Below are 23,162 nucleotides of genomic sequence, written 5' to 3' on the forward strand. Positions count from 1 at the left end.
TGGTGAGGACTGAGGCGAACCGGAGACAACAGGTCCTACCTAAATGGGGCAGCTGGCCTTAGCGTAGAACAATTGTTTCCTTGTGGGAATATGGGCTTAGTGCCCTCAGAGCTTCCCGTTTCCCCAAAGAAGCACTGGCATTTTAAAAATGTGAAATCTGTCCATTTTTAAATGTTGGCCCCAATTCTCTATAAACACTCTGCAGGCCAAACCAAACAGGTCTGCGGGCTGAATCTGGCTCGCAGGGCTGCCCGTTTGCAATCTTTGATGGAGGAGGCAGAGATAAGGAGTGGGGAGGGCAGACTCACCTTTTCTCTTTAATCTTAGAGGTCGTCTGGTTCCAAGGTCTCAGATGGGGAAACTGAGGCCCATCTCTGAGAGATCTCACTGATCTTTCTCCTCCACCTACTGCCTTTCTCCTCCAAGACGTAAGAATGTCACTCCCCCAGATATGAGACTAAAGGAGCGACATCTCCCCAGGACTTGCATTTTAATAAGGAAGACCTCAAAGCTTCTGTAACTCAAAGAAATGTCTCCCTTCGACGGTGGGACTTCAGACAAAGCGACAGGGCAGTAGGATGAGGGCTTTTCAAAAGTCCCTCAAATGTTAGATGATTGTCCATTCTGCCCAGTCGCAGAGGGTTCCTGGGGTAGGTCTCCCCCAGGCAATATTTGGGACAGGTTCTTCTCCCACAGACCTACTGGGGGCCCAGCACGCTTTCCGTGGGAAACAGGACCACTGGAACTCTGGGGCGTATGTTTGGCGTCTCCACACCTGCAGTCTGGCATGAAATTTGCAAGGTGGCTCTGGCTCTGTTTGCTGGCTGGCATGCAAGGCGGTGCCTCCCTCCCTGGGGGCTCAGTAAAACAGAGCCAAGCTGCAAATATTCGCCCAAGACCTGCTCCAGGCTTGGCCAGAGCAGAAGCAGCTGGCCATGGGGACAGGATGGTGTTCTCACCTTCTCCGCCCCGCTGGCCTGCTCGGTGTGTCTTCTCTCCTGCCCCGTGCTCCCAGCCACGTCCTTGTCCTGCCCCTACACCGCCTCATGTGCAGCCTGTCAGAGCCCTGACCACCAAATTAGCCCTTCGTGAGTTTATGTGGCTTTTATTGGCTCAAGCTGGATGTTGGAGATGGAGCCAGATGTGAGGCCGCGGGACCACTTGAAAGGCCAGGTAATTAGCAGCATCTGCCTTTGCCTTCTTATCTTGACAGGCGGACACACAGAGCAGTGACCTGGGAGCTGGGAGGCAGCTGCCTTCTCCACATTAAACGAGGCAAAGGCCAAAGGGGAACCTTACTCAGCCTGGAATGCCGCCATCTGTGTGTGTGTGTGCAAACATGTGAGAGTGAGCATGATGAAGAATTATCCCCTCCACCCACTGCTTTCTTGCCCCCAGACTCAGGAAGAACCATCTGCCAACCTCTAAACACCTAAGATAGAATTATTATTTTGAAGTTGAGGAATAATTTACATACAGTAAAATATATGATCTTAAGTATACAGTTTGATGAGTTTTCACAAATGAGTAACATACATTAGGATATAAAACCTATATCCTAATGAAAATATAAAACATTTTCATCACCCCGGAAAGTTCATTATGCTCCTCGTCAGTGAATCTTCTCCCTCCCACACATGGGCAACCATAGTTCTGATTTCTATCACCAGAGATTAGTTTTTGCCTGCTCTTAAGTATCATGTAAATGAAATCATGGAATATAAACATAGACTCACAATCTTTTTGTGTCTTGCTACTTTTGCTCAACATAATGTTTTTGAGATTCATCCAAATTGTTACCTGTATCGGTAGTTCATTTCTTTTTATTGCTGAGTATTATTTCATTGTGTGAATGTATCACAGTTTGTTTATCTAGTCTCTGGTTGATGGATATTTCCGGCTTTTGGCGATTATGAATAAAGAAGTATATTAGTTTTCAACAACTCTATCACAAATTGCCGTAAACTTAATGGCTTAAAACAGCACAAATGTATTATCTCACAGATTCTATGTCCTCTGCTCAGGGTCTCACCTGGCTAGAATTAAGGTGTCTGCCAGGGCTGGGGTCTCATCCTAACCCCAGGATCCTCTACTAAGTTTATAGAATTGTTGGTGGAATTCAGTTCCTTTGTGGTTGTTGGACTGAAGTTCTCAGCTCTCAGAGGTCACCTTCTGTTCCCTGCTGCCTGACTCTCTCCACAACGTGGCAGTGTGCTTCTTCGAAGCCAACAGGGGTACATCTGCTGCTGCTTCAAATCTCTCTGACTACTTCCATCTCTGATCTCTAGACCCTCTTTTAAAGAGCTCATCTGATTAGGTCAGGCCCATCCAGGATAACCTCTACTTTGATTAAAGTCAGCTGCTTAGGGACAGCTGAAAAATCTCTTCACCTTTGTCACATAATATAACCTATCACAGGAGTAATATCCCATCATATTCACACTCAGGACATGTATTCCAGGATATGGGACTCTTGGGGGCCATCTTGGAATTCTGTCTACCACAAGCAACTATGAACATTCTGGAGTCATTTTGTTATTCAAGTGTGCATCTTTAAAAAATCAGCATTTCCGATTGAGCTAAAATAACACAATCCCACTTAACAAAATAAATAATTATTTCTAAATATCATCTTATACCTGGCCCATATTTAGTGAGGGGAGCGGTTGTCTTAGCAATGTCTTTTAGCTTGTTTTTCCAAAGCAGAATCTTGTCTAGGACCTTTCAGTGCCTCTGGGCACATGTCCCCTCCATTGCTTTCCATCTAACTCAGTGACATTTATTGTGGCTGGTTGAAGACTGTGGCTCTTTTATCTGGCAGAAGGGTCTGCTGTCTGGATTAGTGTGGTGGCTTCCTTTTGTCACCATTTAGTTTGTTCCTTTATCCGCTTTTCATCCTGTGAATTGGAAGTCAAATCTAAGTTTGATAGACCCAGGTAAACATGTTTTGGCTGGAGCATATCATGGGAGATGCTGAGAGCTTCCACCTGTATCACTTGATACATGATTTCTGATGGTCCCACTGTTGGTGCAAGACTAACTCTTGGATCAGGGCGGGCACAGCTTAACCTTTCTAGTTCTGTTTCTTCCTCCTGAGCCAGAAAGAAATCTGTGGGGCCTTTCTCTGCATAATTTGGATGTCCATTTATGCATCCACTGTTCACCTAATGGTTTTAACACATCAATTGATAATCCTTGCCTGAATCAGTGATTTCATTAGGGGCCAAGGGGGGACTTGAGGCCCAGCATTTCCACTCTGCGAGGTGAGGATTTGGTCTGAAATATGCCTGACTTTGGCCCCTGGAGGCCTGTCCTCCCACTAGCTGGGACCATCTGGCATAGACCCTCACCAGGCCCAGGGGCGGAGGTGGCCTGAGATGGGAAGGGGTGGGGAGACACAGTCCTACCACAGCTTGCAAGCAAGTCAGGTATTATGCATTATTTCAGTGAGACCTCCAGGAGGCCAGTCCATTTCACTGCTGAGTCTCGGCCCTGGGGCATGTCGTATGCCTCCCAAATGCTTCTTGACAAGTGAATGCCTGAATGCATGGTAAGTGAATGATTGAATGCTTATCTAGCCCTAACGCTGGGCTCCTGATCGTCCTGAAATCTACACCTGTCTTTGGGTCCCCCAGTCCTTTCTTAGGCTAGAGGAAATTTAAGAGGCCCAGACATGCATCAGGAGACCTCTCAGTGGGTCTATGATTGGTATTGCTCCCAGGGGAGCCCACTTTGATGTGCCAAGACTCCTCCTCCACCCAATGCCTTAGTAGGCCTGGCTGGGGTTACAGCTTCCTGAGGCAGAGCTCTGCCCACCTACTGGATTGGAGTCTCTGAGGCACTGTCTTGTTCCCTGAGGCCCCATCACAATGGACCAGCCAGGCCAAGCTGCAGCTGGGGGTACAGCCATGCAACACTGGCAGCGCCACCCATCCAAGATGGTGCCCATCAGATAACAAACATGGGGACACTTAGACGAGTTTGGGTGGGGTGCGTATGCTCCCCAGACAGCACTCTCTCCACCCTGGCCTCCCTCCTGGAAAATGGCTCAGCAGCTGGGCTCCGACTCCAGGCCAGCTGCCCCTCCTGCCGAGAAGTCTGCCTTTAATTTAGAAGTTCTATTTCTTTCTCCATGGAAAAGTCTTTGTGGTACCAATTAAGGAACTCTTTTATCCCCTCCTGTTTGAGGAGTGAGGAATTTGGGGACTGTCTAGAAAGGGCTCCTTTTCTCACTAATTCCCAAGGCAGAGTGACTTTTCCTCAGGGTGGGCATCTGGCAGGGGGCCCTGGGAGGTCCTTCCTGATGATATGGAAGTTGACATCCCTGGAGGGCTTGCTCTGTGCCAGGCACTGTGTCGAGCACGCTGCATGGGCCACCTCACTGCATCTTCCCAGCCACCCCACAGGAAGGCCTATCGTCATCCATAGTTTACAGATGAGGAAACAGAGGCTCAGAGAGGTCACTGTCTTGTTCAAGGCCAGTTGGGTGGTTGATCGAGGGGCCCGGCTGTGAACCCAGCTTGGCCTGACGACAGGGTCATGGCCCAAAGTGGTTCATTATGTTGATAGAGTGTGTTATTTTGTGTCTTTATTATAGGACCTCAGATCCAGGAAAATGTACAACCTGGGCCAGATGTGGTCACATTTTGTACAGTTTAGTGCTTATTCTTCTCCGTAGAGTCTCCAGTGTGTCTGTGTGAGGTCCCCGGATCAGGGCAGAAGCTCCCGGAAGAACCGAGGTTGACTTGGATCTAGAGCTCCTATGTGTGTGTTTAAGGCTCTGCCCAATCTGCCCCTTTCTGGCTGCCCAGCCTCATTTGCCACTGTTTTCCTCATGCCTTCTCTTCTGGGCACACCAAATGGCCCTGCTGTTTTGGTCTTCGAGCATTTTGCTTGGCTTCAATGATCCCTGCTGCTGGAACGCTGTTCCTAGGTTTCTACCTGATGGATTCCTTCTCTCTTGATGCCCCAGAGACAAGAATCACTAGTTCTATTATGAGAAAACTGCACACCTTCATGCGTCTTTCAGAAGGTTGAGGTACTATACTGCAATTTTTTTAAGCTCAGAAAAATGTAATACAGGAAGTTATAGTGAATATATATAACAATTATCAATATGCCCACAACCCAGAACTAACATATGACAAAATTTTGTCATCTCTGCTTCAAATTGTTTTTAAAAAATAAAAGGTACAATATATCACTTAAAACATGAAAGTCCTGTACTTCCCTGGTGGTGCAGTGGTTAAGAATCTGCCTGCCAATGCAGGGGACACAGGTTCGAGCCCTGGTCCAGGAAGATTCCACATGCCGTGGAGCAACTAAGCCCGTGCACCACAACTACTGAGCCTGCACTCTAGATCCCGTGAGCCACAACTACTGAGCCCATGTGCCGCAACTACTGAAGCCTGCATGCTCTAGGGCCCGAGTGCCACAACTGCTGAGCCCATGTGCTGCAGCTACTGAAGTCTGCGCACCTAGAGCCCGTGCTCCACAACAAGAGAAGCCACCTCAACGAGAAGCCTGTGCACGGTGAAGAAGAGTAGCCCCTGCAACTAGAGAAAGCCTGCATGCAGCAATGAAGACCCAATGCAGACAAAAAACCCCACAAAAAAACAAAACAAATAAACACACAAACAAAAAAACCCATGAAAGTCCTTTCTGAAACCCTTTTGTATTCATTCTCTTCCTCCCTTCCCCAGAAACTGCCACTCTGATGAATTTTGCAAGCCAGCCCATGTTTTTATATCTTTATTACAGTTTTGTCCAACAATAAATAGTATATAACATTGTCCCCTGTGTCTAAAATTTTTTACATGTTCATATATTTTAGTATCTTGGTTTTTCACATAAGTTTATACTTTTGAAAAATTTAAAGATTTTTGTTGATCTATCTAGTTCTGGTTCATTCCTTTTAGGATCTGTGTGAAATTCCATTTATGAATAAATCACAGAGAATATATTTTTCCCATTTAATCCACTTGGTTTGCTTTCCCAGGAAGCAGACTTGGAGACAGATTTCTGAGCAGTGGGTTTATTTAGAAGTGTTCCCTGGAGCACCACCTGTGAAGGAGGGAGGGCATCAGAGTTGACCAGAGAGAGGTTAAACGGTGATGTACTTGGGCAGAGACCTCAATTGATCTCTACTGGGAATGCTGGAGCTGGGACGACCTATCAAAACAAGGTTCCAGGCTTTTGTACTGCTCATTGCCCAGGGATTGGATGAAGGCTGCTTTCAGGAAAGGGTGAGGCAGCTCCATTTGCCAAAAGTCAAACCCCAGAGAGGACTCTTCTGCAGACCATCTGCAACCAACACTCGTGGCAGCCAAGGGAGTGAACGTCTCTGTCCTTAGGGGGATCTGGGCAGCTGACAACAGCATCCACTACAGTCCGCCCATCGTGCTGCTTGGATCCATTTGTTTCATATTCACCACATCTGGGGGCAGTTCCTCCAGGATTCTGGTTGGTCTCTTTTTCCAGGGAAAACTACAAAGAGAAGTTAGTTGGGCAAACTGTAGCCCTGGCCCCTTGAGGCCAAATCAGGATCTCATCATCTCCCATTTCTACTATCCATTCATGTTCATTTTATATCCATTCTATGTTCATTTCATCCTCTGTTAGACCCAGTGCTGGTCTAGGTGGCTTTCCTGCTGGAGTGACCCTGATTCTCATCCCTGAGGGGCTGAACCCTTGGTCATCATTTCTTCTCAGGCCATAGTTACTGTATTTGCCCATTAGCTGTCAGCATTGGGCAGGGAATTACTAAGAGACACTCAGTAGATTACCTGGGTTCTCTGCTCTCATTATGTAATGGCAGCCCTACATCCTTCTGCTATCAGTGAAATTCCCTTGCCAGTGTAGTAACACATCTTCTTATCTGTTGTCCTCCTGGCATGAGGAAACTGAAGGAACCATGTGATGGCCATAACTTTAAGTTTAATGGGATTCTCACTGTGTCCCCTGGTGGGAGCATACCCTCGCTGGGAATTAGAACTTCCAGATCCACAAAATCTAAAGTTGAGGAAACGGGAATGCCAAATTCCCCAGTGAGGTTATGGGAAATGATGGTAATGAGGCCATTCCTACCTTCATCTGTGGTTCCTGGACTCATCAACTTAATCTATTGGGAATTCCATGCATAGTGATCATTACTTTAGAGTTTATACTCATCCTGAAGGACGGTACGCCATCCTTCCAGGATGTCATCTCCAAGCTGACAACTCAGCTACACGTCTCAGGCCAGCAGCTTCTGAGTAGTGCAGAATGTGATAGGGATCCTGTGCTCATTTGCCCATTGCTGCACCTCCTTTGCTGTAAAGTGGGTTTTTTGATCTGAGGCAATGTTATATAAGATCCCATGTTGGTAGATCAAACCAATCCGCAAATCCTGGACTAGTGTTGCTGACTGCCACCCGGCAGGCAGGAAAGGCAAATCCATATTCAGAATGTGTATTGATTTCAGCCAAGATTTGCTGACTCCTTCAGGGTAGAGAGGTCCGGTGAAGGCAACTCGTCACCAAATGACTGGTTCGTCTTTTCAAGCAATAGTGTCATATTGAGGTCCCAACATTGGTCTCTGTTGCTGGCAGACTAGACAGTCTGAAGTGGCAGTAGCTAGATCCACACTGGAGAGTGGAAGCTCATGTTTTTTGGCCCCCAAATAGCCTCCATCCCTGTCACCATGGCCACTCCATTTATGACCCCATTTGACCAACATCGGGTGGCCGAAAACTGACTGGCTGACATTGACTGATCAAGATGTTGTTTAGTCCTCTTCTATGGTAGATGCTCTCTAACAGAGTTATCACGAGCTACAAACAGCTTTACACTTCATACTCACTCTCATACCTCTATCACATCCCTCTTCTGTAGACCTCCTTGACATTGATCTTCTGTTCTTTCTCCTCTACCTCTATCACACTCTCATACCTCTATCACAACCCTCTTCTGTAGACCTCCTTGACATTGATCTTCTGTTCTTTCTCCTCTACCTCTATCACACTCTCATACCTCTATCACATCCCTCTTCTGTAGACCTCCTTGACATTGATCTTCTGTTCTTTCTCCTCCCAGGCCTCTGACCAAATAGCCAAGCCACTCACGACTGCCCACGCGTCCATATAAAGGCTAACCTCGGGCTACTTCTCTTCCTGCACCAATGGAATGATCAGGCACAGCACCCAAAGCTCTGCCACTGGGAATATTTCCCCTCATCTCTGTCTTTCAAGGCTGTAGAGGAGCAACACTCCACTTTTTGGCTTATACCACGTCCTGAAATGACCCATCTGTGAACAAGCTTGGGCTTTTCCCTCTTCCATCATCTGGTCAAGAGTCTTCTCCAACCATGAAGCCATTGGTGGCAGCTGAAGGAGAAGGACCAGTGCAACAGCGGTGGATCACATGAAAGCGTGGGTTACCCAGTCATGCAGCTTCCTGTGCTTTCAGGCCTTGCTTGTTCCTGATCCTAGGTGTTCCACTTCTATCATAGAATACATTGCTCTTGGGCCTGGCCAACCTTTTGACTTAGTGCGTCTGATGGAACTCAGCTCGTGATTGGGTTGCATGGTCACTTGATGTCCCAAGGTCAGATGGTCCATCTCTAACCAGGGCTTGGTAGCACTCCAGGAGCTGTTTTATAAACAACTTTCTGTTGTAAATGTTGCTCTTCTAAGAGGCTTGCCATGAACTCCACATGGTATCTCTTCCCAAATATGTCTCTAATACCATAAATACCTCTAATACCATCATGTCTACTGGATCATATGACCCAAGTAGCAGGCCTGTTTACACTAAAGCCTGGACCTGCTGCAAAGCATTTTCCTTCTCTAGGTCCAATTCAAAGCTAGCAGCCTTACATATCATGTGGTATATAGATTGAAGCTGCCTCCAGTAGGTATGGAATATGCTGCCTCCAGAACCTGAAGCAGCCTGCCAGACATTATCCTTTGTGGTGGGAGGTGCAAGTTGCAATCATTTACTTTTTTAACTTTGGAAGAAATGTCCCAGATCACTGGATTCTTAAAAACTTCACTAATGTGGTAACACCCTGAATTTACATAGGGTTGTATCTCTTTCTCTGAAATACATTTATCTATGAAGTCCTCCAAAATACCCACTACTGCTTGTTCATCCCATTAGCATGATGTCGCTGGTATAGTAGACCATTGTGATGTTCTGTCTGATGTCCAGCCAGTCTGGATCTCTTTGGTCTATATTATGACAGAGAGCGGGAGAATTCACTTAGCCCTGGGAAGACTGTCAATGTATACTGTTGTTTTTCTTCCATGAATGGGAAACATTTCGGATCCTTTTCCTGAAAGGAAGGGAAAAGAACGCATTTGCCAGACCTGTGGCTGCATGCCGTGTACAGCCCTGGGGGCTGTGTTTAGCAAGGATTGCACAGCAGTCGGCAGCTGCAATTGAGGCTACTACTTGCTTGAGTTTACAGTTGTTCACTATCATCTTCCAGGATCCATCTGTTATTTAGGAGCCAGACTAGAGAATTAAATGGGAATAGGCTTTTAAGGGTGGCACTGACCTCTGCTGTTCTCCCTGTGCTGTGGTATGTTTTTGATTTACTATCCTTGGCTAGAAGGGGAGGGTGGTGTCAGAGGCTTCTCACTTGGCCTTCACCACTGTGATAGCTCTTATCCCATAGGCCAATGTGGGGGGTTGTAACAACCACCATGAATGTCTATTTCCATTCCACATTTGGGGCTGGGGAAATGACAATTGGATGGGTCTAGGGATTCAGTGAACCCACTGTGAATCAAATATGGGCCAGGATATCATTTATTCCTGGCCCCTATATGTCCTTCTCTAACGGTGGGGGCATGGTACCACTTCAGTTTCTTGAGTATCAGGGTTAATTTAGAGCCTGTATCTGGAAGTTGCTGAAACGTAAGAGCATTCCTCTTTCTCTAGTGTCCGGTTATCCACATAAATGACCGTAGATACTTTTGGAGAAAAACTGGGGGAATTATTTCCATATACACTTGCCATGGCATTGAGGGATCTTCCTCATGGCAACCTGACTTCTCCTTTAGTCAGTGGTTTCTGGGTGTGAGAACTGGCTCAGGTCCAGAAATTGGCCAAGGATTTATGACTTTTATTAATATTACTACCCTTGGCCTTCTGATAATCCATCCTCGATTTTTTTTGGTTGTATAGGTTGAGCATTACCCTGTTAATTGCTGTCTGTCTTGCCTCTGGGGATGTCTTATTCCATTAATGACTTCCATAATCTTTCTTTGGATCATGCCCTTGGATTGCCACTTCGGTTTTGCTTTTCATTAACAATAATTGCACTCATTCTGTCTTTGATGGTTAATTCAGGATCTTATCATCCCCATTGTTATGAGGGAGTCAGTTCTCTAACAGCCTTCTACTTAGCTTCTATATAGGGCTGCCTAGAGAGTAAGCTTCTTAGTGAGGCTGGTGCCACCTCACCACGTTATCCCTTATCGCATTGGCAAATGGAGTGTCCTCTAGGCTTTCCACGGAACATAGCCACTGGTAGGTATTTCAGCCTTACGTAGCATATCCACTCTAGGATGCCAAAGTCTGTGAGCGTTCTGATTCCTTCCTTTACCGTCTGCCATGACTGCTCTGGAATTTTTTCTTCATGTTGTGTGGTCTATCACTTTCTCCAAGTTTACAAGATCGACTCTAGTAGCATGTGAATACCATCTCCCAAGGTCCTTGCTGGGGTGTTAAGTCTGATCATGGGAGAGGGCTCCCATATCAATACACTCTCCTTTATCCAACTTTATAGTCTGTCCCTCTTAGTTCAGAACCCTCAGGGTCTAATTCCATTACATTCTCCTGGCTCCTGCCAGGTTGAGACCCCACAGTTCTTTCGGGGTGTAGTCCTTTCCCTTCCTTAGCAGACCCAGAACCATGACCAGGTTGTGACTTAACCTTAGTTATTGGTGGTGGCCAGGAGGAGAGGTAAGAATAAGTCCTGTCTTACAAGGTAGAAGCCTCTGCACTATCTTTAAGCAAAGGGAAGCAGTGGCTTTTTAAAAAAAATTATTTATTTAATTTATTTTTGTCTGTGTTGGGTCTTCGCTGCTGCATGCGGGCTTTCCCTAGCTGCAGGGAGCGGGGGCTACTCATTGCGGTGGCTTCTCTTGTTGCAGAGCATGGGCTCCAGGACGGTGGCCTTCGGTATTTGCAACACGCGGGCTCAGTCATTGTGGCTCGTGGGCTTCAGTAGTTGTGGCACGCGGGCTCTAGTGAGCAGGCTCAGTAGCTGTGACGTGTAGGCTCAGTAGTTGTGACGCACGGGCCCAGTTGCTCCGCAGCATGTGGGATCTTCCCGGACCAGGGCTTGAACCCACGTCCCCTGCATTAGCAGGAGGATTCTTAACCACTGCGCCACCAGGGGAAGCCCCCAAAGCAGTGGCTTTTAAGAAAGGAGGGACCACTTTTGTAGGGCTAGAGGGTTCAGGAGGATCTAAGATTTCAAGATTCTTGAGCACATTGACTCCATCCCAAATGCCAAGGTCCTGCTCTTTACCAACCAGGTGCTAGTTTTGGCATAAGTGGATTTGTTGGGGTTGAGAATTTCACTTTCTGTGGAGTGCTATATATAGATATATATATTTTTTAAATCGAAGGCTAGTTGATCTACAATGTTGTGTTAGTTTCTGGTGTAAAGCAAAGCTGCTATTTTTTTTTTTTTGCGCTACGCGGGCCTCCCACCGCTGTGGCCTCGCCCGTTGAGGAGCACAGGCTCCGGAAGCGCAGGCTCAGCGGCCATGGCCCACGGGCCCAGCCGCTCCGCGGCATGTGGGTTCCTCCCGGACCGGGGCACGAACCCGCGTCCCCTGCATCGGCAGGCGGACTCTCAACCACTGCGCCACCAGGGAAGCCCCGAGCACTGCTATTTTTATAGGCAAGTCCTAGGCTTTATCCTGAACTTTTTATGCCCTCTTGCTGCAGGAGATGAGAGTCTTATATTCCACCTTAAGACGGTAATTAATTACCTTCAGCCTTTCATTGTCCGGCTCCAGTGCATTTATAGCATTCAACAATAGACATCCACAGTCTCTCTCAAACGCCTGAGATGTTGTATCAACCAGCACATTCTCTTCTACCTTGATCCTATCCCAATTCACTCCCCATGAAAATTTAACAACTGGACTACTTCCACTTGCCAGGTGCTTTCTGTATTCCTCCTGTCCTGAGTGATGGGGTCTTCATTGTTAGCTGGACAGTAGGGTGATCCAGCTCCAAAATCTCATTTTACACTGTTTGTCCATCCTTGGACCACCTCTGTTACAGGTGGGTTTCCAGGGAAACAGATTTGAGACAGAGATTTGTACACAGGTGGTTTATTAAGGTGTGCTCTCAAGACCAATATCTTTGAAGGACTGTGGGAAGCAGGCTTGGGTGGAGGAGAACTTGGGCTGCAAAGCAGTTGTAACAGAAGCCTCAATCGATCCTACAGGGAGTGCTGGAGCTGGGACAGCCCTTCTCAAATGTGCTGAAGTGAGGCAAAGGAGACGGGCCTCTATACTCTGTGCTGACCTGTTCTTGGAAGAGGGCTTCCCTGGGGAGGGTGTGTAACCTTGGGCAAGGCAGCTCCCTTCTATTAAAGGCCATTCTTAGAGGAGAACTCAGTTATGAGCCATTAGCAGCCAACACTCTCAGGAGATGGGGGCATGAGTGCCTCAGTACCGAAGGGGTATCTGGGCAGCTCACAACAGAATCTACTACAGAGAGGTAAATTTTTTCTATCCCCCCTCTCCCCCCACTGTTATAACAATGTTGCCATGACCACCTTTGCACATCTCTTTCCTTGTGCACGTGTATAAGCAATAATTCCCCAGCTTTTTCACCTCACGCAGCATAATTGGAATATGATAGTATGTATACATCACACTTGAGTAAATAGGACAGAGTTTTGAGCCCTGGAGTGGGCTGGTTGTGTTGCAGCTTGCAGGGAGCTCAAGTGGGTCCTCTCCCTGCCATTGCTGCCCCCAGGCCTGAGAGGATGAGTATCTCCAATAGTGCGCTAGGGTCGGAACGCTCTACTCAAGATATGCATATACCTAGATGAGGGGTTGCGGGGTGTAGGGTACGTACATTGTCAGCTTTCCTACATATTGGCATTTGTCTTACAAAACCCTAAGGGGATGCCAGTCCACATTTTCAGACTTTAACATTGCTGTTAATCTGATGGGAAGTAACATCTCGTCGCTTTCATTTCCTTATTGCGTATCTTCACGCCCATGTATTGGCCTTTTGCTTCCCTCTTCTGTGACTGTCCATTCATTTCCATTTGCCCTTTTTCCTGGTGGGCTGTTTGTCTTTTCCTTGAGGAACTCATCGCTTCACTCCCTCGCTGCCTCTGCAAATTCGATGCCCCTGCTGCTCTTGCTGTTACCTCCCCACCCAACAGAGACTCTGATTCTTTGCATCTTTATGTCTGGAGATGTATACCGTTAGGTTGCCTGAGAGAGAGTTGAAGTCCCATACTTGCACCTTTGCTGCAAGGGAGCCTCTGAAAGCAAGCACCTGAACTTTCAGCTTCTGTAGTTGGAGGTGGGCTCAGTTTCTCACCATGTCTTGTAAGGTGATGGGTTACTCAGAGGGGCGTCAGATTGGGGAATCCCTCCTTCAAGAACAATAAACATCTACCCCAGTGTTAAGGTTTAAAGGACATGGAACGTGTAAAAGTGTCCAGCAGGTGCTCAAAAGATATTAGTCACTTCCTCCTCCTTCCTGGCTTGATGGGGACAAATGTCCCCACTGCAGGGATGGCAAATTAAGTGGATTTGCATCATATAAGCATTTAACTAATTCCCCCACTCTGTCACACAACCAGTGGGCTCTCCCAATTCTGTGTTTGCAGGTTGTAGCAGAGAAAACTAACAGCTCCTCTGGGACAAGAGGTTTTGTGTGATCAGTGGGTACACATTTATGTGGGGGAGAACAGGAGGAAGCGGGGCTCCGTTTTTGCCATCTCCTCCATTGAGCTCAGTCCTGGGTGCCTCTCCCACTGCCCTGAGTGAGTCTGGCTTTTAAAGACAGGCATTTTCATACATCCCGGCCTCTCGACAACATTCAAGCCCCTCATTTGGTATTCAGCCATCCATGCAGTGGCTGGAGGAAAAGCTTCCGGGGTTGGATTCATTAAGAGTCTGAGTGCTCCTATACTTTGTTTGAGATTTAGGCGATTTTCAAGGATGATCTTTGACGCTATGCGGTTCACCTTTTGTGGGAGGACTTCAGAATCTACCTCCTGTTGAAGAGACAGCCTCCCCGCTCCCAAAGCCGGTAGAGGTCTCATCTCAAGAGTTGCATGTGATCAATTGATTATGAAGGTCTGGAAGATTGCAGAAGAGAGGGTGAGGGTGATGGTTGACTAGCAATGTCTGCTAGGAGGACAGGAGTGGGAGAGGTTGGCATTGGGGGCAGGTATTTTGGGGTCTCTGGTTCTCATTGCCTCCTACTGGGAGCAGTCTGAGGCTCTCCTTCTCCATCTCCTCCTCCTCTTATAGAATCTGTTCCCTTTCCCTTCAGTGGCATCTCTCTCTGCCCTTCAGGGTAGCAACATCAGAGGAGCCCTCTGTTAGCCCAGGGTTAATGTCGGTGGGTATTCCTGGACATCAATGTGTCCTGTCTTCTGTGAGTCTGAGCCATGTGGAAGTTCCCAGAGCCTGGAGTCTCAGGGGTAACTGATAAAATTGGGGTCAGGTCCTGCTAAGCTGAGAGGTGAACCACCAGCCTGGAGAGCTCACTGAAGCTGGCCTACGCTGACTTCTCTGAGGCTGGCCACTGCCAGGACCTCCCTGTTGATCCCACTTGGAATCCTAGAGCATCTTTGCTCTAAAGGCAACAGAGAGCCTCAAACTCTGTCTTGTTGAGCTGGGAGAGGGGGTCGGGAAGCAAGTTGGAGACTTGAACCCGGGTCTCCTGACCCCGCACACCGTCTCAGGAGTGTGTGACACCCTTGGGTGCCTCTTCAGCAGGGCCAGCATCCAGAGACCCTGGACTGGGGTGGGGTCCCAGCGTCCAGCGGGGCGCTTCAGAGGTCTCAGGGTGGGGTTGTCCCAAGGGCTGGACTCTCTTCAGTGGAGCCCTTCCGGGCTCCCTGGATGCTGCCCTGACCTTGTTGGATGGGCACCCCAGGACCACAGGAAGAGAGGATGTGGGACTTGCGCTGGGCTGGTGATCCCTGCCTCCGTGGTGGGAAAAGACAGAAGGTGCCTCCCCAGGCCATCCAGTTGCCTCTCAGTGGCTGCTGCTGTCCCTGGAACCCACGGACCAGATCTGAACTCATAAAGTAGGTGGGGGAAGAGGGGGAAAACCCAGGCTGTATCTGGGGGCAAGTAGTCTCTACCGAGGTCTCTGGCTGCACAGTTCCCTCTGCAGAGACTCCCCACCTCAGCGGCACCCCTCCCCCAAGGCCGGCGTAATCATCCGGGATTCACTTCTTGGGGTCATCTCCACTGCCAGTCAGGTGAGCCGTGGGAGGAGCACTGCTCCTGCCTGACAGGTGGAGGCACAGACCCTGGATTAGGAGTTGGATTCCTGAATTCTAGCCCCACCCCTCAGTTTGTTCATCTGTAAGATGGGGAGAGAACAGGGCTTCTGCCACGCTTCACCCATCCATTCATCAGTTCGTGGACATTTGCGTCATTTCCACTTTTTGTCATTTCTGAAGAATGCTGCCATAATATTTGTGCACAGGTTTTCGTTAGGACATAAATTTTTACTTATCTTGCATATATACGTTGACTCTTGAACAACACAGGTTTGAACTGTGTGGTCCACTTCTACGTGGATTTTTTTCAATAAATATATACTACAGTACTACACGATTCGAGGCTGGTTCAGTTCACGGACGCGGAACCATGGATACGGAGGGCCAACTGTAAAGTTATAAAGCAGGTGTTTCGGTGGTGTAGATGGTTCACTTTGTTCAAGGGTCAGCTGTACATAGGAATAGAATTACTGGTTCTTGTGGTTATTCTATGCTTAATCTTTTTTTTTTTTTTTTTTTTTTTTGTGGTACACGGGCCTCTCACTGCTGTGGCCTCTCCCATTGCGGAGCACAGGCTCCAGACGTGCAGGCTCAGCGGCCATGGCTCACGGGCCCAGCCGCTCCGTGGCATGTGGGATCTTCCCGGACCGGGGCACGAGCCCGTGTCCCCTGCATCGGCAGGCGTACTCTCAACCACTGCGCCACCAGGGAAGCCCTATGCTGAATCTTTTGAGGAACCTCCAGACTTTTCCACAGGGGCTGGACCATTTCACATTCTCACCAGTGGTGCACAAGGGCTCCCATTTTCCCACACCTTTGTCAGCACTTGTTATCGTTTGTCTTTTTAATTGTGGCCACTTTAGTGGGTGAAGGGGTATTTCGTTGTGGTTTTGATTTGCATTTCCCTGAAGGCTAATGTTATTGAGCATCTTTTTGTGGGCTTATCGGCTCTAATAAAGATTTTGTTTCTAACTTCATCTCAGCTTTGCTTCCCAAAGAGCCCCATTTGCAATGGGTGTTGATGGGAAGCTGATGTCTTTGTCTTTTAGTCTCTGTGTCTCTCTTTTTCTCTTTCTCTCTGTTTCTTTCTTTGTCACCCACCCACCCTAACACACACACACACACACACACACACTTCTTTTTGCCCACAGTTGCTGGGAACATGCTGGTTAGGCCCACAGTGTTTGGAATTCTTTCTTTTCAATAAAAGCATTAAAATGTCAGCTTGACACCACACCATGGCAACTGCCCCATAACAAGATACATCCTTCCATGGGCTTCCTGGAGACTGCCCAGCACTGTTGGGCCTGCAGCCCATCCCAGGATCCATATTTATCTTCCGATTCTGAGAGATTCTGTACTGACACCATCCATGATCTACCTTCTTCTGTTTTCTGCTCCCCTCTCCTAATGATTCCCCTTGTGTCAGTCCTTTCTCTCCAGCCAAGGAGTGCGAGCTCATGAAGGGCAGGGACCAGGTCTCTTTCTCTTGCCCCTCCCTCAGTGCCAGCGCTGGGCTGGGCCTTGGCAAAGACTTGCCATTGACAGGAAACTTACGGTGAGGTGGGAGTTGGCAGTAAAATCTGAAGGCCTGTGAGCTGTGGGAAGCCAGGGCTCTGTCTGGCTAGTTCACCCAGTGCCCAGGATGGTGACATGTGTGTAGCAGGCTGTGGTTTAAGGAATATATTCGGTCTTTTTCCCTGGTTCCTGGCATGGAACTCCTAAAAAAACACTTCTTTTTTCCTGAGTGATAGGAGTGTCTTTTCTTATTCCTAATGAGCCCTTTGTGACCACACCGAAGTTTATGCTAATGAGGTGACTCAGAGTGGGCCCCTAAAAAGCTTCAGGATGGGGGCTGGTCACCAGAAAGACCAAATAGTGATTAGATGTGGGAACTCTCAGCCCTACTCCTGACCTCTGGGGAGGGCCTGGAGATTGGGTTATAAACACTCTTTAATTTATTTATTTTTGGCCATGTTGGGTCTTTGTTGCTGTGGGCAGGCTTTCTCTAGTTGCGGCGAGCGGGGGCCACTCTTCGTTGCGGTGCGCGGGCTTCTCATTGCAGTGGCTTCTCTTGTTGCGGAGCATGGGCTCTAGGTGTGCAGCCTTCAGTAGTTGTGGGGCACGGGCTTAGTTGCTCCGCGGCACGTGGGATCTTCCCGGACCAGGGCTCGAACCCGTGTCCCCTGCATTGGCAGGCGGATTCTTAACTACGGTGCCACCAGGAAGCCCTATAAACACTCTTGGTTGGCGAAAACATCGAGGTGCTGGGAGGGTGGCGCACCCGTCCCACCCCCATACTTCACCCTATTCATGTTTTCTATCTGGCTGTTCCTGAGTTGTATCCTTTATAATAAACCAGTAATCCTAAGTGAAGCCCTCTCCTGAGTCCCGAGTCATTCTACTGAATGATAGAACCTGAGGAGGGAGTTGTGAGAATCCCTGAATTTGCAGTTGCCTGGGCAGAAGTGGGTCACCTGGGGACCCCATTTGTGGCTGACATCTGAAGGGAGAGAAGTCTCGTGGGACTGATTCCTAAACTGGTGGATCTTGATGTTGGCTCGGGTAGTTAGTATCAGAAGTAAATTGAATTGTTGGACACTTAGTTGGTGTGGGAGAATCAGAGAAGTGGTGTCAGAAAAACCCACGTACGAGGCCCCGACGAATATGTGTTGAGCGAACAAAATTTGTTGAGTGAACAGAGAAAGTTAACATAAATTAAGCACTATATCCTATGCCAAATGCTTTATGTTCATCATTCATTCAAAAAAACACTTTTTAAGTAATTATTACATGCCATGTGCTGGGCTTGGTATTTGGGCACAGCTATGAACAATTAAGCCAATTCAACAAACAATTTTAGCACCTACTACGTGCCACACACTGTTCTAGGTACTGGGGATACGGCTGTGAGCCATTCAAGTCTACACAAGAAATATCTATGAAGTTCCTACTACGCGTCGGGCATTGTTCCAGGTCTGGAGAATACAGCAGTGACCAAACAGAATTGATACCGTGTGTGCACTTTGCAGGACTCCTAGGAGGTAAATCCTTCAATTTTGTTCATTTTACATTTGAGGAAAATGAGGCTCAGAGAGGTTAACTGTCTTTTACAAGGTCACACAGCCAGGGCAGTAAGGCTAGACCTAACCACTAGCCCATCTGACATGAAGCTTGTGTTCTCAACCTTGGGCCCAGGCTGAGTAATGTTGGGGTGAGTCCTGGGGTCCTCTTTACTGAGCACTTTAGGGATCCTGCATCCCTCACACAAGCCTCCCTCTTCTGGGGCTCCCACCCTGAACCCTCCTCTCTGATACACAGAATTCCGATCATGGCTGGCAGTGCTCCTGAGTGACACCCCTGAGTGCTGTAAAGTGTTTTCTTGCACAAAACCCCGTGTTCAGCAAATCGCTGTGACCAAGACCCTATCCAGTTACCTGCCGCATCAGAGGTATGTTCTGAGGCACTGCCAAGCAAAGCAGAGCATAATACTTCTAAGAATTTTAACCATTAGATAAAAAAAGCAGAGCCCTGGCAGCTCCTGGCAGGCGTTGCCGAGCAGGAACCAGATACAAAGCAAACAAGAAGGGCTCGTCCTATGTGTGGGCTGATGTCTTTCCTGGTGGGTTGGCCGCCCTGGGCCCATAGTCACGTTGTCAGAGCCGTCGGTCCCTTGGCTCCGGTGGCTGGCTGGCTTGGCTGAAGGCGGTGGCGCTGGGTTTCCATGCGCGGCCAAGCCCTGAGCTGTCTGCCTCCCGGGGGCGGGCTCAGTGGAGACGACCTCTGAGTCCAGAGGCTCCGCGCGGGGCTCTAAAGCCGTATCTTGCCAGTTCCGCTGCCGTCCCTAGCCTCGGCAACTTGCGAACTTTGGGCGAGTGACAACTTTGCTGAGCCCCACTGGGGATGGGAATAACACTATCTGCTTCATGTGTGAGGATTAAATGGATTAATATAAGCCAAGAGAACTGAGCGTGGCCCACCCTTGGGGCTCCGTAGCTATTAGCTGTTTCTGAAAGTCCGACATGGATGTCACACATCTCTGGGAGCACCTACCAGGCCCTGCAGGTGTACACGGAGGAGGAGAGCAGGTGTGGTCCCTGCCCTCGTGGAGCTTACAGTGCAGAGGGGTGATGGGAGACAAAGCAAACGTGACCTCAGAACTGGGTCTATGATTGGAGGTCTTCACCAGATGGGAAGACAGGGAAAGTCACTCTGGACGACTTTGGGGGTGCTTGAGCTGAGACCTGAATGATGAGGAAGCTCCAGGGGTACAGGAGGGAGGGACAAGCTTTCTCGGTAGAGGGAAGAGCACGTGCAGAGGCCTTGTGACGGAGGAAGCCTGATGACCCAAGGACCTGAGGGAAGGCCAGCGAGGCTGGCGGCAGAGTGACAGCAGAGAGTGGGAGGTGGTACTGGAGAGGTGGGGAGGGGCCAGGTCTCGGGCGCCCTGGAGGCCAAGGTGAGGAATTTTGCATTTCACCTAAGATCAACAGGAAGCATTAAAATGTTTTAGCCAGGTGGTGGCTTGATTAGATCAGTACTTTAATAAAGATCACCGGGCTGCTATGTGGAACCTGGGGCACAGGGGGCCAGGAGGGAAGCCGGAAGGCCAGCTAAGAGGCCTTTCCAGTGGTCCAGGTGAGAGAAGACAGTGGCTTGGACCAGGACGGTGGCAACGGGGGTGCAAAGGACTGGGCGATCCGAAAGGCCTTGCTGCTATGGTGGATGTAGGGTGGGCTGTTGGAAGGGTCTTGGGAGTGAACGTCACAGCCCCAAGTTCCCGTGGAGTGGAGAGAACTGGCTGGGCCCATCCAAGTCACACTCAGTTCCGGGCAGGTGGTCCTGCGCCTGGCTCTTGACCCTTAAAGCCACCAAAGGTGCGAAAACGCTGAGCTGGACACGGCCCTCCACACGCTCACACTTCCCAGCCTCTTTCCAGATGCCCAGGAAGGGTCAAGTCTCTGTCCTCTCCTCCTACACTGGGGTGGGCGGGGCTCCAACCCTCTCTCCTCCTGGCTCAGGGCGAGGGCAAGGGCGAGGGCGAGGGCGAGGGCGAGGGCGAGGGCGAGGGCGGGCCCCTCCCAGGCGGAAGCCAGTCCTGACGTCTTCAGTGCAGTGCTTTCAGATCTGGTTTGGGCCGAGGTTCTGCCAGTTACTATAAGTTGTGGCATCGTGGGGCAAGTTACTAACCTTTCTGTACTTCAGTTTTCTTGTCTGTGGTGTGAAGGGGGGGCACCTAACTCGTAAGTTGTAGTGAGGATTTCAAGTGAGTCAGCCACATAAAGTGCTCAGAAGAATGCTGGGCCCGTAACAGGTGCTCAGTAAATATTAGGTCTTATTGCTCCTAATAGCTGTAAAAAGGGGATAATGATCCCGGGGCAGTTGAGAAGACGACATTTGTAATGTACCCATCACAGTGCCTGGTTAATGCTCAAAATGTCAGCACTGACCTTTACAGTAGTGCAAAATTGGAAACAGCCTCCGATCCAGTGGGAATCTTTTAAGTCAATTCTAGATTACAGTGGAATGAGAAGGAGCCATTAAGATGATGCTGCAGAAGAAAGATGTGGGAACTTGATTATCCTACAGTGTTAGGTGGAGATAAACCAGGATTAAAATTCCCTATGGTCTGAATGTATCCCTTCAAAATTCATATGTTGAAATCCTAACCCCCAAAAGTTGATGGTAGAAGGAAGTAGGCTTTTGGGAGATGCTTAAGACATGAGAATGGAGGCCTCATGAATGGGATGAGTGCCTTATAAAAGGGACATTAGAGAGATCCCTTGCTCCTTAGATCAGGTGAGGACACAGCGAGAAGATGCAGACTATGAACAAGGAAGCAGGACTTCACCAGAGGCTGACTGTGCTGGCTCCTTGATCTTGGACTTCCCAGCCTGCAGAACTGTGAGCAATAAAATTCTGTTGTTTATATGCTCTCTAGTCAGTGGTTTGTGTTTTTTTTTTTTGCGGTACGCGGGCCTCTCACTGTCGTGGCCTCTCCCGCTGCGGAGCACAGGCTCCGGACGCGCAGGCTCAGCGGCCATGGCTCACGGGCCCAGCCGCTCCGCGGCATGTGGGATCTTCCCAGACCGGGGCACGAACCGGCATCCCCTGCATCTGCAGGCGGACTCCCAACCACTGCGCCACCAGGGAAGCCCCAGTGGTATTTTGTTATAGCAGCCTGAACAGACCATGATAAAACTGTACATGTAGTAGGTGAGATAGTGGTGATTTTCAGTTTTTTTCTTTTAGACTGTTCACAATTAAAAAAATTTCAACCATGAAGATGCATTTGTTTAAGAGCCTGAAAAATTAAAATGTTTATAAAGAGTTTCTAATGACAAGGGAAGATGCTCATATTCCAATGTTAAGTTGAAAAAAGAAATTAGGTTACAAAATTGTCCAGTGTTAATTCACCTACACACAACAAAGTACCCAGAAGGAAATAAATACATTGTGATATCAGTGTCTGGTATCTCAGTGAGGGTGATTTTAAAACATGACCTCAAGTTCTTTGACCTCCTCCCTCTGAGAAGAGGAACCTGAGACTTCTCCCCCATGAACGTGGGTGGACTTGTGACTGCTTTCGCCAATTAGAAAACGGCAGAAGTGACACTATGTAACTTCCAAGACTAGGTCTCAAAAGGCCATACAGTTTCCCTTCACTTGCTAGAATCTTCTCTCTTGGAGCCCTGAGCATCTAGGTAAGAAGTACAACAACCCTGAGGCTTCCATATTGTGAGGAAGCCTGAGCCACGTGGAAAGGCCATGACTAGGCACTTGATTCATCCCAGTCCAGGAGCCTGACATGCAAATGAAGAAGCTTCTAGATGATTCTAGTCCCCAGCTGTTTGGGTCTTCCTAGCTGAGGCTTCAGACATCACGGAGAAGAGACAAGTCATCCCCACTGTACCCTGTCCAAATTCCTGACTCACAGAATCTGTGATCATAATTAAATGGTTGTTCTCCGCCAGTAATTTGGGGTGGTTTGTTATATAGTGATTAGATAACTGGAACAGAGGGATTATGGGATATTTTTATTCTTTTAACTCTACTTTTTTAGAAACTTCAAGGTTTTTTATTATGAGCGTATGTTTTTTATTGTTAAGAAAAGATTTATAAGGAAATGTTCGTTGAGTGAATAAAGAGAGGAAATAAAGAAAGGAAAAAATAAAGAAAAGGAGAGAGAGAGGGAGGGAGAAAAGAACCAGTGAACCATTTTTATGAGAAAGCCCTAACTCCATCCTTTTCAGGAATCACAGAGCTCAGACAAGCTTCCCCTGGATGTTGCTTTCCTCCATGACCCATTCCGTTGAACCACTCTGCCCTTGGACCATGGCTGAAGGACACAGCAGTAAATGACTCTGAGTCAAACAGCTGGCTGTGTGTCTTTGTGCAACTCACTCAACCTCTTGGAGAACATTTCCTTACCTGCCAGGTAAGGCACACGCAAATACTTGACGTGGCTGGAATGTGGAAGAAACAGGATTCAAACCCAGGGCAGTTCCTCTTTCTCCATTAAGGGGGTCTAGAAAAAGGCCTTGGGGGGAGGATATTAGGAGAAGGGAGTTGCTTCCGGCCAGGCCCCACCTGGTAGCCCTCTGTGCCGGCTGCCACTGGGGGCCAAGGTGCCGGGAACAGAGCAGGGAGGCTGGGGGCCCAGGCA

Source organism: Delphinus delphis, chromosome 20, assembly GCF_949987515.2.
Source record: "Delphinus delphis chromosome 20, mDelDel1.2, whole genome shotgun sequence".
NCBI lineage: Eukaryota > Metazoa > Chordata > Mammalia > Artiodactyla > Delphinidae > Delphinus > Delphinus delphis.